The sequence below is a fragment of the Schistocerca americana genome, chromosome 6 (genome assembly GCF_021461395.2).
Source record: "Schistocerca americana isolate TAMUIC-IGC-003095 chromosome 6, iqSchAmer2.1, whole genome shotgun sequence".
In the NCBI taxonomy this organism is placed as follows: Eukaryota; Metazoa; Arthropoda; class Insecta; order Orthoptera; family Acrididae; genus Schistocerca; species Schistocerca americana.
In genome coordinates, this window is record NC_060124.1 from 523,322,384 (window position 1) to 523,338,491 (window position 16,108).

General features: G+C 41.7%; 1 long non-coding RNA gene across 1 annotated transcript in view; it reads right to left on the bottom strand.

Moving 5' to 3' along the window:
- Window positions 1-15,732, bottom strand: part of LOC124619873 — a 1,840,881-nt gene extending 1,825,149 nt beyond the window's left edge. Inside the window, exon 1 of the long non-coding RNA XR_006980155.1 lies at window positions 15,664-15,732. This is a non-coding gene — a long non-coding RNA (uncharacterized LOC124619873). The remainder of the gene's footprint in view (window positions 1-15,663) is intronic.
- Window positions 15,733-16,108: the final 376 nt, after the last annotated feature.

The following is a 16,108-nucleotide window of genomic DNA, read 5'->3' on the forward strand; positions in this document are numbered from 1 at the left end:
CACACGTGTCTCCTGTTGGACTCACTGAGTCTCTACGGCGATGAATTACTATGGAAATGAGTTTACTTCTGATGTATGTGTACATTTGACGGTAGTCTTAAGCGGTTCCCGTTTGTGGCGGTACTGATTTACCTGAGACGACCCACTTAATCATGACGGAATATTTACTTTGTGAGTAAGGCGATATGCGTCCAGAAAGCACCACACCTTTGAAATTAGCTTGCCATTTTCTCGCAAGATATCCAGCGAACCATGGATGGAGGACTATAGCCAGATTCCACGTTCCTAGATTTCCGGAAAGACTTCTACACAGTGTCCCACTGGAAACATTACGGGAGTTCTAAGCATACATAACCTGTTCTGAGACACGTAAGTGGCTCGAAGACTTTTTCATTAAAAATCCCAGTACTTCGTCCTGGACGTTGAGTGATAAGCGTAGACAAAGGTATCGTCAACAGTTTCCCAGAGACGTGTGATAGGACCACTCTTGTTCTCCATAGATATAAACGATTCGACAGAAATGGTGAGCAGCGATTGGCGATTGTTTGCTGGTTGTGCTGTACTATACGATAAAGGGTCTTCGTTGAGCGAGTGTCGGACGATACAGGAAGATTTGAACAGAGTTTCTATTAGGTGTGATGTATGGTAGTTTATTCTATACGTGGAAAGGTATAAGTTAACGCAGTTGGGTAGAAAAAACAAGCCTGTATTGTTACAATGAATTAAATTAAAACGTCATTCATGATTCTGAGGATTTACTGTATGAGCAGCTAACATGTGGTAGGCGATGAACTGTTTAACTTCCAGTGTTCTGTGACGGTGCCAGAGAGGAAAAAAATTTAAAGATCTGAAACAGTTTAACGATTGTTGCAAGTCCGTAAGAGCGCTCATTCTCAAATACTGTATGAGTGCAGTTTTTGGAAATCGTGCACCGTGATTTACGCTGCCTGGAGTTGCATACGTCGTTTCTAACATCAGTACTTGTCTTATTGTGTTGAATCTGTAACGTAAGATAATACGTCTTAGCGAGTAGATTTGATGGCATTTTAAATTTTTAATTTTTATATAAAAGATTTAAAATCACGCTTTTGTTTCCTCTGGAAAGCGTTAGGCGACCTGTAACTGCGCATGAGTGGCTGTAGCAGTTTACTAATACACACTGAACCTCCAAAGAAACTGGTATATGGATGCGTATACAAATACAGAAATATGTTAACAGGAAGAATATGGCGCAGCTGTTAGCAACCACTATATAAGACAACAAGGGCCAGGCGCAGTTTACTGATCGGTTACTGTTGCTCCAATGGCAGGTTATTCAGATTTAAGTGAGTTTGAACGTGGTGTTATAGCCGGCGCACGAGCGTTGGGACACAGCATATCCGAGGTAGCGATGAGGGGGGGATTTCTCCGAACGGAAATTTCACAAGTGTACCGTGACTATCAGGATTCCGGTAAAACATCAAAGCACCGATATCGTTGCGGCCGGAAAAAGATCCTGCAAGAACGAGACCAACGACTACTGAAGAGAATCGTTCAAGGTGACAGAAGTGCAACCCGTCTGCAAATAGCTGCTGATTTCCATTCTGGGCCATCAACAAGTATCAGCGTGCGAACCATTCAACGAAACATCATGGATATGGAATTTCGGAGCCGAAGGCCCACTCGTATGTCCTTAACGACCGCACGACACAAAGCTTTACGCCTCGCCTGGGCGCGTCGACACGGACATTGGAGTGTTGATGACTGGAAACATGTTACCTGGTCGGACGAGTCTCGTTTCAAATTGTATCGAGCGGATGGACGTGTACGGGTGTGGAGACAACCTCTTGAATCTATGGAGCCTGCATGTCAGTAGGAGACTGTTCAAGCTGGTGGACACTCTGTAACGGTGTGGGGTGTGTGCAGTTGAATACTTCTATATAGGACTCTGACAGGCTACACGTACGTAAGCATCCTGTCTGATCGCCTGCATCCATTCATGCCCATTGTGCATTCCGGCAGACTTGGGAAATTCTAGCAGGACAATGCGAAACCACACACGTGTAGAATTGCTACACAGTGGCTCCAGGAACACTCTTCTGAGTTTAAACACTTCCGTTCGTCACCAAACTTCCCAGACATGAACGTTATTGAGCATAACTGGTATGTCTTGCAACGTGCTATTCAGAAGAGATCTCCACCCCCTCGTACTCTTACGGATTGCTGGATAGCTCTGCAGTATTCATGTTGTCAGTTCCCTCCAGCACTACACCATACATTAGTGGAGTGCATGTCACGTCATGTTGTGGCACTTCTGCGTGCTCGAGAGAATCCTACACATTATTAGGTAGGTGTACCAGTTTCTTTGGTTCTTCAATGTACGTGATGAGCAGGAACAGCTAACAAAAACAGCTAAGACCACCAACACCTACCCAGATTTGCAGAGATCAGACTCTCCCGTGACAGTGTAGTTTTAGCTTCATGCAACGGTATTGTCAACAATATTTGAAGTGTGTGAAGTGCTTTAAGTACTTATGCCAGTTCTTAGTCCAACTAACAAGACGCGTGTGGTTTTAACATAAAAGTTCTTTACGTGAGCGTCCATCATTCGGCATAAACTCGTAATGTAGTTCAACAGTGTTGTGCAAACACAACTACAAATTATCTGGCAGCTGGAGCGTTTTATTTCAGTACACATACAATCAACATTTGAGGAATGTCTCCAGAGCTACTAAAATTCTCCCTCACGGAGAACGTACTAGAACTGCTACAGGATATTCAAGAAAATGCTGGAGCTGCATCCATCAGTGAGACTTTCGTTAGCTGGCTTTCGTGATATGTGAGAGCTGAGGGTCCACCAGATTGCCTTCGTTAATCAACGTCGAAGGGCGAGGTGCCGGCACCGCACTCTCGAATCAGGTCGTCGCACGATGGAGGTTCGGACTCTCGGTGGTGACCCAGATATATAGAGGCACGAGTTTTATGCCTATCTCAAGAATCGCATCGCGTAAATGAACAAGTGGATTCATTTTCTGTTAAAACTTCTAGGTTGTGAGACCGATTTACAGATCTGTTTCGTAATGTTTCATCCCAATTTCCAGGGATATCCAGAAATCAAATTGATCTCTCAGTTGAAAGCTCAACGGATCCAGAACTAATAGGTGTATTATGAGCTACAAACAGGGAACTACCATTGGTCATGTTACTTTGAATGCATATGATTATCTCTGGAATTACGATGTTTATAAATATCTTCTGCCTCTCTAGATAATAGTATTTGATCATGAGTTGCTTTCGCTGGAGTGCTAGTCTCGCAAAGTTTTATCATATGTTCTCCACCCTGTCAAGTATTTTACTCTAAGACCCACACATAAGTTTATCCGGATTCCAGTAACATTTCACTGAACAAGTGTTAGTACTTCTTTTCGTGGTAGGTATGTATACTTGACATATCAGCTGTCGCAGGTGGTTGACGTACGTATTGATGTATGTTTGCATGTGGGATATTCAGCGGCGAAATAACTGTTAAAATTAATGGTGAACCTTCAGTTATCCTTTATTTTCTACATTTCGTCAGTAGTTTCTGTCGTATGACCATTATCAAACTAAGCTGGCATAAACGGTATGAAAGTTATACTATAATTTGAACAAAATAAATTTGCTCTTTTGAGCCCACCATAGTAGTAACAATTTTTTACAACAATAAATGTGTACGCAGTAATTATTGTACACCGTCACTATTATAAAAAAATATTATTGTAAAACAGATTGAATAATCAGCAAAAGGATAACGCAGTCGGGGCGTGGAGTATCAGAAGCTTCAACATGGTAGGGAACATAGAAAATATGAAATATGAAATGCTAAGTCTCAGTCTGGATATAGTGGGGGGCCAGTGAAATGAAATGGTAAGAAGATGAAGATTCTTGGTCTGGTGAGTATAGGATAATAGCAATAGCAGCAGTAAATGGTATAACGGGAGTATGATTCTTTATGAATAGACAGGTAGGACAGAGAATTACTGTGAAGTTCAGTGATAGGGTTGTTTTCATCAGAATATACAGCAGACTATCATCGACAACGACAGTTCGCTTATACCTGCCAACGTCGCAAGTCGAACGTAAAGAGATAGAGGAAGTATCTAACGGTATTGAACGGGTAATTCATTATCTAAACAAAGATCTAATAGTTATGGGGGATGGGAACGCGCTTGTCGGCGAAGGCGTTGCGGGAGAATATGGGCTTTGAAATGGGAAAGGAGAAAGACTGAATGAGTTCTGCAATAATTTTCAGCTAGTAATACTTAATTCTCTGTTCGAGAATCACAAGAGGAGGAGGTATACTTGGAAAACGCCGTGAACTACTGGAAGATTTCAGTTAGACTACATCATGATCAGCAAGAGATTCTGAAATCAGATACTGGATTTTAAGGCGAAATCAGGAGCAGATATACACTGAGATCACAATTTAGTAGTGATGAAGAGTTGGCTGTAGTTTAACAGACTAGTCAGGAAGGACCACTACGCAAAGAAGTGGAACACAGAAGTACTAAGGAATGAAGAGATGCGCTTGGAGATACTATAGATACTGCGATAAGGAATAGGTCAGTAGGCAGTTCAGTTGAAAAGGAATAGACGTCACTAATAACGGCAACCACTAGCTAAATAAATAAATAAATACAAAAAAGAACGTTTCGAAATTCGATAGCTTTAGGATAGTAGTCTATCAAGACTGGTGGTTACCGTTCCCAGGTATCACTGATCATGTTGATCAGGATCCCAGGACTATCATGGAAGTGTATAATCAATGAGTTCAGGTGGGGCCACACGTAGCACCATGCTGGATCTCAACGGTCCATTACGACTAAGGCGCGAGAGAGTAAATCTCACACACACGTCACCCTCCTTTAGTCAGATTATTAGCCTGTTGGCATCAAGACAAGTATCCACAACAGTAGAACGACCATGTCTGGACGACCACTGGCAGTGCAGTGACCATTGCTGAGGCTTCCCTTGACGCGGCAGGAGAAAGAGTGCGCCCAACAATAACACAGGGCACCCCGTCGTTTTTTATCCGACGTATTCTGGTTCTTCGTACAGATGTGCGACAGACGTGCCCGTGTGTGAGGAGGCTCTGAGGCGATGGTCAACATCATGTACAAATTTTAAAAAATGCATCAAATGTAACAATGTCATTTTCTTTTGCTACCAGTTTCGGTTGTGATCCATCATCAACTGCAGCTGTACAACATACATAAGTGAACAATGTGACAATGTCAAACGAAATAAGAAAAACAGAAAAAGAGTAAAAACGATCAAAATGCTTATGAAAATTATCACAAATGTACATGCATTAAAATAAATTATCACATGAAACCATAATTGTGAATATAATATGGAATCGAAAACTGTAACGAGATAAAAATATGATGACATATTGACACAAGGACAATAAGTGATATACAGCAATACAAGTCAAAGAACTTCAATGTCAATGATGACAGATTTGACAGCATCCAAAGAAGTTATCTTGGCAATTGTGGTTCCCTGTGATAACATATTTTAAAGCATGTGTGACATGTGATACATACGTGATAATTTTCGACTGTATTTTGATCGATTTTACGGTTTTCCTGTTTTTCTTATTCCGTTTCGCATCGTAGCATTATCCATTTTGTATGTTGTACAGCTGCCGTTGATGATGGTTCAGAACCGAACGCGTTAGCAATATAAAATTACACTGTCACAGGCAGCACAGTGTTACGCATGTTTTAAAATTTCATTGGTAAGTTTAATAACTGAACTAAAAGTAGGATATAAAATTTATGAGAAATTTATTAATCAACGATTAAAAACTATCTCTTATGTAACAATCTCAGATGAACCATCAGTCTTTAGGCAGGGACGTTCGTGTAACGATAGTATATTTACAATAAGACAAATTATTGAAAAAATTTAGGAATTCGTCTTAGAAAGGCAATGAGCATTTATTGATTACGAAAAAGCCTTCGATGAGGTCAGACACCTTTTTGGACAATATTGGAAATAATCTTTTCCTTAACACTTTATTAATTCCATAAAGAACCTCTATGTAAATGCGAAAATAGTTCTAAGTTCATGTTCGAAATCGTCGGATGAAACTTTAATAAATCGAGGTGTCCGACAACGGTGGTAGTCCATCACCCACTTTGTTTAACTTATATATTGAAAATATGAAACACAGTTATCAATTAAAATAGAATTTAGCACACCATTGAATACTGCGCTATACGCTGATCACCAGATAGTTACACAGGAAATACGAGATCACTTGAAGAGTGGTATATAGAGTAAGTCAAAACGGAATATACTACATCTTAACTATATTGGAAATAAGTCAAAGACAATGACGTTCAGAGGGAAGAATCAAGTCCGATAGAAAATAATAATGAATCAGAAAATTCTAGACCAAGTAACGCACTTCAGTTTTCTAGGATTTAATATTAGTTTTAAGACATTGTGAAGAAGATTAACAAATATCAAGCTCACTGCGGAACAGTTGGAAGGACTTTGGGAAGAGAGACAAGAAAGGAAACACAAATCCAATTCTATAAAATTATGGCTGTAGGTAATCTAATTCCGAACCATAGACCATAAAAAAAAGAAGAAAAACCATAAATATAGGCAGTAGCGATGAAGTTCATAAGATACATAAGGGGTTGTAATAAAAAGGATAAAATAAGGAATGAACAATAAAATTGCATTTAAGAATCTTTTCAGCTAATGAGAAGACAGAAGAGAACAGAATGAAATCTATCATTTTTGGTAGATTGACAGAAGGTAGATTGCCGAAAGAGATCATGAATTTTGGGCCAATTGGAAAGAGAGAAGGAGGTAGACCTCGTAAGAGATTGAACCTCGTAAGAGATGGATGGATAATGAAGACCTCAATAGGTGACTATAACACCTAATCCTTGCAAGATGATAATGATGACAATATAACCCAAAAACGGCTATTACTCGTGCTGTACTGAGATACGTCTAGGCCGAAGGTGCTGTCCTGTTGCAGCAGTAAATCACGTTCTGCATTTGGCTCACCAGCTCAGAACATTTGATCTTCGATTACCAAGCAAGTGACACACTAGCAGTCGGCAGCCACGGCTAGCAACGAGTAATGACGTACCCGTATCTGAAAAAGTCATGATTACCGTCTAGAGCTGCTGATAAAATTCTTTGCTTTACAACCAATTTCGTTGGGCACAACATCATCAGCACATTAGGCGAATATAAAACCACTGACGACAAATAATAAAACCACTGTTGTCTCATCGTAACACATCGTCAATATATAAATTTAAACTTCCTGGCAGATTAAAACTGTGTGCCAGACCGAGACTCGAACTGGGGACCTTTGCCTTTCGCGGGCAAGTGCTCTACCATCTCAGCTACCCAAGCACGACTCACGCCCCGTCCTCACAGCTTTAATTCCGCCAGTACCTCGTCTCCTACTTTCCAAACTTTACGGAAGCTCTCCTGCAAACCTTGCAGAACTAGCACTCCTGAAAGGAAAGATATTGCGGAGACATGGCTTAGCCACAGCCTGAGGGTTGTTTCTAGAATGAAATTTTCACTCTACAGCGGCGTGTGCGCTGATACGAAACTTCCTGGCAGATTAAAACTGTGTGCCGGACCGAGACTCGAACTCGGGACCTTTGCCTTTCGCGGGCAAGAGCTCTACCAACCGAGCTACCAACTGGCAGAAGTGAAGCTGTGAGGACGGGGCGTGAGTCGTGCTTCGGTAGCTCAGTTGGTAGAGCACTTGCCCGCGAAAGGCAAAGGTCCCGAGTTCGAGTCTCGGTCGGGCACACAGTTTTAATCTGCCAGCAAGTTTCATATCAGCGCACACTCCGCTGTAGAGCGAAAATTTCGTTCTAAATATATAAATTACCTAATGGAATTTTATCAGCAGTTACGATTGTTTTCAACTGCTCACGAGTTGCGAGTCACCACCTGCTGAAAAAACGAGGGTCGTCCAGTAAGCAATACAACATAGTAATACAACATTTTTTTCTGAAAGCAGATTGGTTTTATTCGGGATTCCAATACATCACATTATTCACCACTCTACTGTCCACAGAAACCTGTTTTTCAACATAAACTACGTTCCGTGCGACTGCGGCACGCCACTTTACAGGGACAGCCTGTATACCAGCATGGTACCACTTTACTGGTTGACATCGGAGCCAACGTCTCCTGCTGCATCAATAGCCTCCCCAGCTTCCGTGTACAGCTTCGTGAGGCGTGTAAACAGACGGAAGTCGGAAGGAGAAGTTCGTTTGCATTTTTGTGGCGAGGAACACGCTGAATCGTTTCCCCAGTTTCCTACGGTTAGCGCAATACGCTTCAGAGTTGATAGTTCCGCCGTGATGGAGGACATTGAACAGAATAACGCCTTGAGAGTCCCAAAGTACTGTCACAATGGCTTTACTGGCTGAGGGTTCGACTTTGAACATTTTCTTCGGAGGAGAGGTGGTTCCGCGCCACTCCCTGTTTCATCGACTGTGACGAGGTTCGTCAAGAAATTGTCACGGTAAGCCTCGCCACGCGCTTGCTCTTTATGGTCTTCCGTTAGGCGAAGAGGAACCCAGCTGCCACACACCTTCTTGTACCCCAACTGGTGGACGCAAGTGTCATCGCTACCAACAGAGACGTCCAGCTGTGCAGAGAGGTGTTTCAATGTGACTCTTAGATCACCTCGAATGAGAGTGTTCACATGTTCTAACGCTACATCAGTCACAGCTGCGTGTGGCCGGGCGGCCCTCAGGATATCAGACCGAATTGCGCGGCCTTGTTGAGATGATGACAGACACCTCGCCCAACGACTCACCGTGATTTTATTTACAGCCAAGTCTCCGTAGACAATTAACAAGCGCCTACGAATATATGCAATGCCTTGGTTTTCCGCCAGAAGAAACTCAATGACAGTTCTCTGCTTGGAGGGCACTTTCGTCACAGGCGCCATTTTGAATCTGCGTATAGCGCAGTCGCCTATCGGAACTTCATGAAACTACAGGGGCTAAAGCAGGAATATTTCACGACGTGGCAAAACAAATTCCGCATTTTTTCAACGGCAATTGCCTGATAAAAAATGTGTTGCTTTACCTATTGAACGGCCCTAGTACTTCGCTTAGCAATATCTGTCATCGAAGTTCAGTATGGCCTGCTGACCAGCTGTGTTACAGCCGTTGCTGCTGTCAGTGTTCGCAGGTGTCTGTCCTAAATTTTGTGTATCCGCAAATAGCCTATGAATTTAATCTTGTATTCTTCCAGCTACACCGTATACACCGCAGCAAGTAAAATTCTGTCAAATGCTTTCGTTATTGTGGTCGAAATTTTAAGGTCTAACAGTGTATCTCGATCGTATGAGTACTGCAAGACTTGAGCAGTCATATCTTCTGGCTCTTTATCAACAATCAAAGAGAAGCGTGATTCACAGACGTAAAAACAGACTTGCAAGAAATTGGGATAGCACAGAAACGCATTCCAGTCAAAACGAAATTCCTGGAGAACCTTGGTTTCGCCGAAAAGCCGAAACTAAAAACTGGTGAAATATGGACTTAGATGAGGAAGTAACAGCGTATGTAATCAATGCGAGAATACTGTGCTAAAACTAAAATGCGAGCACAAGAAATCGGAAGAGTTCTGATGAAACAGCTGGGTCTGTAGATGGCGGAAATGATTACAACAACCAGAAGAATTACTATTATCACTGTTTGAAACTGAAAAATATCACAAAATATTGCATATACTACACTTAAATGCTATTTATACAGTGAGATAATTCTAAGCGACCTCTTGTAGTCTACCACTGACGTGATGTGCAATTTAACATGTTCGAAAAATATTTAAAAGAGAATGTCATGTCCTGCAATTACTGCACGCAGCGGAGTGACCTTTGCGTGGTACACACTCATAGTTTACGAAAACCTGAAAAACATGAGATGCTACGGTAAACATGTGTATCGCTGCTTCTCTGCATATTCTCCATTCATTCGTCGAGTCGAGTGCACAAGCCAGAGAGCGGTCTAAGGCACTTCGGTTTCCCTTTCCTGATGCTTGTGTTGTCACCAGACAACGACGTAACGAGCGCCACGGACTCACTCTGACGAGTCACGTTGTACCACTGTGTCATCCTCTGCCAATGGCATCATCCCGCCCTGTACTGCGTACATCGGTTGTATTCACGTGAAACTTAAAGTATTCGAGACAGTGTGATGTACGTTCTCATTGTAAAACAGGTGATTATGAATATTTTGTTATTTTGTGTTAACAACTGACTCATAGCTTGAAAAGAGTAATACCGTCGTAAAAATTAAATTAAATGTCGTAAAGCGTTGTTTTCTGGAAGTATCCTACCGAGTAGATTCTGTGACATGGTCGGAAACAGTGTTATTCTTGGGCACACATTGCTCTCTTTCCTTACATATATGTGAGAGTAGAGTCGTATGAGCATTTGTGTTCAGGTGAGTTCAAAGGCTGCGTGTATAGTGTGCTGTTATATTTATACGAGGGTGAGCCAAATGAAAACCTTAAATTTGTAATAACAAATCTAAATTTAGCGCCGTTTTTCTGTAAGTTGGTAAGCGTGCTACAAACAGCGTGCAGAATGGCCTGTAGGTGGCAGCATAGTGCGGATGCACACATAACGTTGCAGTATCAGTATAAAGATGGCCGCCGCACTAGCGACTTGCACCAGGGAAGAACAGCGTTCTGTCATTCGGTTTCTGCGTAGTGAAGGTATGAAACCTATTGAAATTCATCGACGAATGAAGGTTCAGTACGATGATGCATGTGTGTCACAGCAGCAAGTCTACGAAGGGAGTAGGAAGTTCGCAAATGGTGTGACTTCAGTGGAAGATGCTCCTCGTCCAGGTCGGGCACAACGAGTTGCAACTACACAGAACATAGCATCAGTTGAAGCCATAGTGAAGGAAAACCGCCGAGTGACACTGAATGACATTGCAGCATGTTTACAGATTAGTCATGGGTCTGCACACCACATTGTGCATGATGTGCTCTAGTTTCACAGAGTGTCTGCAAGATGCGTGCCACGACAGCTGACTCCTGAAGTGAGAGAACGACGTGTTGATGCTTGTGAAGAACTTCTTCGGCGCTTTGAACGAGAAGGTGATGGCTTCCTTGCAAGAATCGTCACTGGGGACGAAACCCGAGTTCACTTCCACCAACCGGAAACGAAGAGAGCGAGCAAGGAATGGCGCCATTCCTCATCACCAAAACCAAAGCAGAGAAGGTTATGCTGACTTTCTTTTGGGACGAAAAAGGCGTCATTTTGGAGCGTTACATGCCTAGAGGGACCATTGTCACCAGTGCATCATATACAGATCTCCTAAAAAATCATCTGCAGCCTGCAATCAAATCAAAGCGACGTAGATTGCTGTCAGCAGATGTCCTTTTGCACCATGGCAATGCAAGGCCCCACACTACTAGTACAACAGTTGCAACAATCACAGACCTGCATTTTGAGTGTCTTCCTCATCCACCATACTCACCAGACCTTGCCCTAAGTGATTTACATATGTCTGGACCACTCAAAGACGCAATGGGAGGAGAGAAGTTCCGTTCTGATGAAGAGGTACGCCTCGCGGTGCATGACTGGTTGCGCGGACTACCAACAGTTTTTTTTTTTTCTAAAGGAATCTATGCGCTTTGTAAGCACTGGAGGACTTGAATTGAGCGTGGGGGAAATTATGTTGAATAGTGATACAGATTTGTACCACTTCTGCACAATAATTAATATATTTTTTAAAAAAATCATGTTTTCATTTGATTCACCCTCTCATAATGAAGCGAGGGGATGGTTTCTGGTGCCGCCACATAGCCTCCTCCTCTCTAATGGCACCAAGGGGACCGCCAAACTTAACGTCCCCATCCGAAGAACGGATCACCATTACTTTATAAGACACTGCTGCGAGTTTTGGGACTCAATCCGAGACAATGGCTTAATGACTGATGATCTGGAACTAGGGTCATCTCGTCCCCTTACCGGCCAAATGCAGGCAGCGAAAATTTCATCCACTACCAGGATTCGAACCAGCTTACTCCGAGTCGAGCGCCACCATATAGGCTTGCGTAGCTACCTCGGCTACTGAGGCGCATAATAAATTGGTAATTGTGTCTTCTGATAATAGAAGAAGTCTTCTTAACCTAATCAAAGGGGATCTTATTTATTTTATAACTACTGTACGACTAAGTTTTTGTTGACATCTTCCTTTACTGAGCGCGAAGTCAGTCATTTTCTTCATATTTGATATCTGCAATACATGATCGTGTTTCCCGCTTCCATTGAAGTCCTATATCCTCGAACACTTTACATCAGTTTTAATAAAGATATCCAAAGGGCTACGGCGAGTGCTGTTATTGTTATTTTTTATTTACACGTCAAGTTCTGTAGGATAAAATTGAGGAGTAAATCTCCAAGGTCATGGAACCTGCCAGTACATGAATTTACAACTTAAAAGTAATAACAGATAAAAATAAAATGTATATGAACCCAAAAAGGTTAAGCCATACGTTTGAGTAAGCGCAATCAACAATTTAACAGAAGAATTACCTTAAGTTATCAAGGAACACCTCAACAAAATACAAGGAGTGGCCCATGAGGAAACTCTTCAGTTTCGATTTGAAAGCGCGTGGACTACTGCTAAGATTTTTGAATTCTTGTGGGAGCTTATTGAAAATGGATGCAGCACTATACTGCACACGTTTCTGCACAGGAGTTCAGGAAGTCCGATCCAAATGCAGGTTGGATTTCTGCCGAGTATTAACTGAGAAGATAGTTGCTCATTCTTGTGAATAAGCTGGTATTGTTAACAAGAAACGACAGTAAAGAATATATATTTTGAGAGTCCAATGTCAAAATACCCAGGCTAGTGTACAGAGGTTCGTGAACTTACACCACTTATTGCCCAAAGCGCCTGATTCTGAGCCAAAAATATCCTTTTAGAATGGGAAGAGATATCCCAAAATATATAACATACGACACAAGAGAATGAAAGTAAGCAAAGTAGACTAATTTTCGTGTCGAACGATCACTTACTTCTGATACTTCCGGCCGCGGTGGCCGTGCGGTTCTGGCGCTGCAGTCCGGAACCGCGGAACTCCTACGGTCGCAGGTTCGAATCCTGCCTCGGGCATGGGTGTGTGTGATGTCCTTAGGTTAGGTAGGTTTAAGTAGTTCTAAGTTCTAGGGGACTTATGACCTAAGATGTTGAGTCCCATGGTGCTCAGAGCCATTTTGAACTTCTGATACTGTTCGAATAGTAAAAGTGGCCGCATTAAGTCTCTGAATGAGATCCTGAACGTGGGCTTTTCAGGACAGTTTGCTATGTATCTGAATACCTAGAAATCTGAACTCTTCAGTTTCACTAATCATACGCCCATTCTGTGAAATAAAAACATCAGGTCTTTTTGAATTGTGTTAGAAACTGTAAAACCTGAGTATTACTGTGATTTAGCGTTCGTTTATTTTCTACTAGCCATGAGCTAATGTCATGAACTTCACTATTTGAAACAGAGCCACTGTTGCACACAACATCCTTTACTACCAAGCTAGAGTCATCAGCAAACAGAAATAACTTAGAGTAACCGGCAATACTAGACGACATATCATTTATGTAAATAAGCAACAGCGGTGCGCCCAACACTGATCCCTGGAGCACCCCCATTTGACTGTACTCCACTCAGACCCCACATCACAGCCATTCTCAGCACTATGAATAATAACGCTTTGCTGTCTGTTATTAAAGTAGGAGGAGGGCTAGTTGTGAGCTACTCCCCGTATTCCGTAATGGTCCAACTTCTGGAGCAATATTTTGTGATAAACACAATCAAACACATTAGTTAAATCAAAAATTTGCCTAGTGTTCGAAACCTTTTGTCTAACCCATCCAGTACCTCACAGAGGAAAGAGAAAATAGCATTTTCAGTTGATAAACGACTTCTAAATCCGAACTGAACATTTGATAGAAAATTATGTGATATAAAATGATGAATTATCCTTACACACACAGCTTTTTCAATAACTTTAGCAAACGCTGATGACATTCTACTCGTACGCTGATGACATATAAATAGGTCTAAAATTGTCTACATTATAACTTTCTCCCTTTTTATAAAGCGGCGGTAATTCAATCGTTCAGGAAAGTGACCATTCCTAAAGGAAAAAATACAAATATGGGTAAGTACAGGTCTAACATGTGCAGCACAGTACTTTAATATACTAGGCACTCCATCATATCCATGAGAGTCCTTAGTCTACAGTGATTTAAATTATTGAGTCAATCTCCCGCTTATCTGTATCACAGAGGAGTATTTCAGGTATTATGATAAACGTGCAATGCACTGCACTGTTTCGAGGAAGAATTCTCACTCAACAGTGCAGTGTGCGTTGATACGAAACTTTCTGGCAGATTAAAATCTGAGCCGGACCGAAACTCAAACTTGGGATCTTTGGTTTTTGTTGGCACGTGTTCTACCAGCTGAGCTATCCGATCACGACTCAGCACCCCTACTCACAGCTTTACTTCCACCAATACACCATTGCCTTTCCCGTGATGTCTAATTCCGCAATTTGCGCAGGAGAACTTCTGCGATGTCTGTAAGTTATGAGATGAGGTACTGGCGGAGGTAGAGCTGTGAGCACGGGCCGCGAATCGTGATCAGGTATCTCAGGTGGTAGAACACCTGGCCACGTAATGCAAAGGTCTTGTGTTCCAGTCTCGATACGTACAGAGTCTTAATCTCCCAGCAAGTTTCACTGCACTGTTGTTAGGAACCTACTTACGAGAACAGTTCATAAGTATTTCAGTTCCCGCTTGTATGCCTACATGCATTAAAGTGCCCACTAGCGGGACACGGATAAGGGTGTTGGACGTCGTACGAGCACGCCTGGCGGTTTAACGACGAGGGCGGTGTGCCACCCCTCCTCGATATGGTTTTTAGGCTGTTCTCCACATCCCACTAGGTGAATACTGGGCTATTAGAGAATTTTCTCCGGTAAAAATGGCGTACACTCACTCTGTAGTGATGGGATGACCACAAGGTTGTTGACCTTAGATGATTAGTCTGCATACACGCATAATCGACAGGAGCATCTACTGCAGTAAGGTGCATGTCTGTCCTGTTTTAATTTGTACCCTCCATATAGCTTTTATAATGACTTAACAGCTCATGTTTCTCTAACGAACATAAATTTGGGAGAGTAGTTGCGTGATTAGCACGTAAATTTCTAAAATTTATGATACCCTATATTTTCGAACACATGAAAAGCTTATCTCTAAATTATAGTTTTGTAAAACTCACTTCTGTCTCACTTTCAGCGTAATATAAGTGCTAGCGTTTGGATGACAGGGAAGAATTTGACTGATTGCGCCACACTTTTTCATGATTTCTGGCTATGACCTATTTAAATATCAGTTAGACAGATATAAATCCTTATTATATTACAATATTCAGTGACTCAACGGCTGCTCACAAAGGACATGAAGCATAACATTTAACTACAAGTTAAAAAATTATAACGTAACGATAAAGCCATGTAACCATTGACACTAGAAAAAGTAATTGTAGAAAGTTCATAAGTTTGTAATAAAAGTTTTCAAGGAAAGTATGAAATACATTTCTAAATACCTCAGGGCGTTGCCACCGGCGCTATTGTAAACACAGATCTGGAAGCGAGCTCACCACATGCTATCACCTGGAACGCACAAATTTAAGTTCATTAGAAAAAAAAATGATCGTCGTCAGCACAATCACAACAATAACTGATTTATAAACTTTCAAAATGCCGAGAATGGAATGTATGGCATTTCGTTCCCCAATTGTTGATACCTATGTTACCTTTTATTTTGTCCTTAAGCTGCAGCAAACTAATTACTTACGATGGATTTCCAATATATTATATGTTTGGAACAAAAATTGTACTGTACTACAATCATGCCCCATTTCCGTTAAAACTGAACGCAAAGGCAAAAAATACTTTCAAGAAACCTAAGTAATCAACATAATAATATTAGAAATAAATGTTTCTTAGATTTTGTTTACAATGAAATACAAACCAGAAATGATAACATGA